The sequence below is a fragment of the Wasmannia auropunctata genome, unplaced genomic scaffold (assembly GCF_000956235.1).
Source record: "Wasmannia auropunctata unplaced genomic scaffold, wasmannia.A_1.0 LD336074.1, whole genome shotgun sequence".
Lineage (NCBI taxonomy): Eukaryota > Metazoa > Arthropoda > Insecta > Hymenoptera > Formicidae > Wasmannia > Wasmannia auropunctata.
Genome location: NW_012026816.1, coordinates 3,481,374 through 3,483,419, shown reverse-complemented (window position 1 = coordinate 3,483,419; position 2,046 = coordinate 3,481,374).

Below are 2,046 nucleotides of genomic sequence, written 5' to 3'. Positions count from 1 at the left end.
TTCGGGACTTCGCGCAACACACTCTGGAGGAGTGTCCTGCATGGGACACGGAGCGCGGAGTCCTGACTGCAGTGGTGAGGAGGGACCTCTCGTTTCCGACTCTCGTTCGCGAAATGGTGGGGAGCGAGAGGGCCTGGAAGGCCGCCTCTGCCTTCTGCGAGGCAGTAATGCGGCAGAAGAAGGAGGCGGGGGGAGAGAGAGAGAAAAGAGGGGCATTCGCCCCCCTTCTGGAGGCCGTGCGGATAGCGGGGCTGCGGCGGGCGGACGTCCCACCCGCGGTGCTGCCGCGTTGCCGTTCGGCTGTCAATCGTAACGGCGGCGGGGGGGGGGGAGTTGCGTGGGACCTCGATCTCCCTACTCCACCCGCCCTGCTGTCTAGTCAGGAAGGTCCGCGCCGTCAGAGAGAGACGGACTTAAGCGAGAGGTCCGTCAAACGGCGCGGGCCGGGACGAATGGGTCTGGGGGTGGGGGCCCCAGCCGCTCAGCGGCTGGGATCACCGAACCCCTTGCCCAGGCTTCGGCGCTTCAGGCGCACGGGCATGAGTCTCGCGACGGGCGGCCCCTCCACTCTCTCCCCCGGTCACTTGACGGCGGGAGGGGGGGGCCACCGGATGTGGGACGTGGGGGGTGCGAGATATGCGGGTGATATGTACCGTACCTCTGCCCTCGCGGGGTGGGGCGGGAGGGGGCTGGTGTCCCCCTTCCCGCCCAGGAGCTGAGACTGCTCCGGGCGAGGCCAGAACGAAACTGGACCGGGAGGGATGTGGATAAGAATTAAGGCCCCAATCCTCAAAGGAAGAGTCTCGTAGGCAGGCACGGGGGTTGCTCAAGAAGTCATGCGATGAGCGTTCCCTGGACAAACCCTAGTAACGCGCAGAGGCTGGACACCCGTGGAGTTTTAGTCGGTAAGAGTCCGACATACCCCCCGCACCTTCCCCGAGGAGCGGGGGGACCCATGAGAGTTTCTTCATGTATAAAAAAAAGCTCCCCAATGGGAAGTACACAACATCTATTGATGAATCACTCAAACATCTAATGTCGACTCACTTTTCAGGTTTTCGGGAAGACTCCAACGGCAGACATGGGACGACACCCAGGGCTGAATATAAGCCTAAGGCATGGTCCCTAGCGGCGAGAGTCGTACAACCATGTGGGGTCGAATGGGCGATCAATTCCTTTGAACCCTACAAGGCACCGGGACCAGATGGCATCTTTCCTGCCCTACTAAAGGAGGGAAGGAGTGCGCTGATGGGTCCACTAACAAAAGTACTAAGGGCTAGCATAGCCGTCAGGCACGTCCCGCTCCGCTTGGAGCGGGACGAGAATCGTCTTCCTATCCAAGCCAGGCAGAAACGGGCATATTTTGGCCAAGGACTTCAGACCTATCAGCCTTACATTCTTTGTCTTAAAGATTCTGGAAAGACTGGTGGATAGGTTTCTGAAAACAGGACCGCTGATTGAAAGGCCTTTATCTGCTTCCCAGTACGCCTATAAGGAGGGCAGATCGACTGACACTGCCTTGCACCTTGTGAGCGCGATCGGGAGTCAGCTGGAGGCCAAAGGCTATGCAATAGGAGTTTTTATACAGGGTGTCCCGTAACGCTTAATTAATATTTCAAGGCGTGAAAGAGAATGAAATTTTAAACTAAAAGTTCCTCTTTCAATTTTGGCTCAGACCATTATTTACAGAGTTATTAACGAATAAAGTTAATCAATCAGATCGCGTTTAGCCGGAGTACGCAGGAGCGTAGCGTGTCGTATGTGCGGCTCTTCGCGCTCACTTCACATACATTCACCTGTGAAGTGAGCGCGAAGAGCCCATAGACTTATAAGATAGACTGCGCGCCCTATTGTTCTCGGTGAGGCAGAAATCTAAAGTGAGAGAGCTACACTCCACACTTCTCTTGTCCTTGTTCAATCATTGGTAAGGAGAAGAAAAGAAGGGAGACCCGCGCCGCGCCGGCCGCCGTCAGCCGTGCCGGACAAGGACAAGAGAAGTGTGGAGTGTAGCCCTCTCATTTTAGATTTCTGCCTCATCGAGAACAA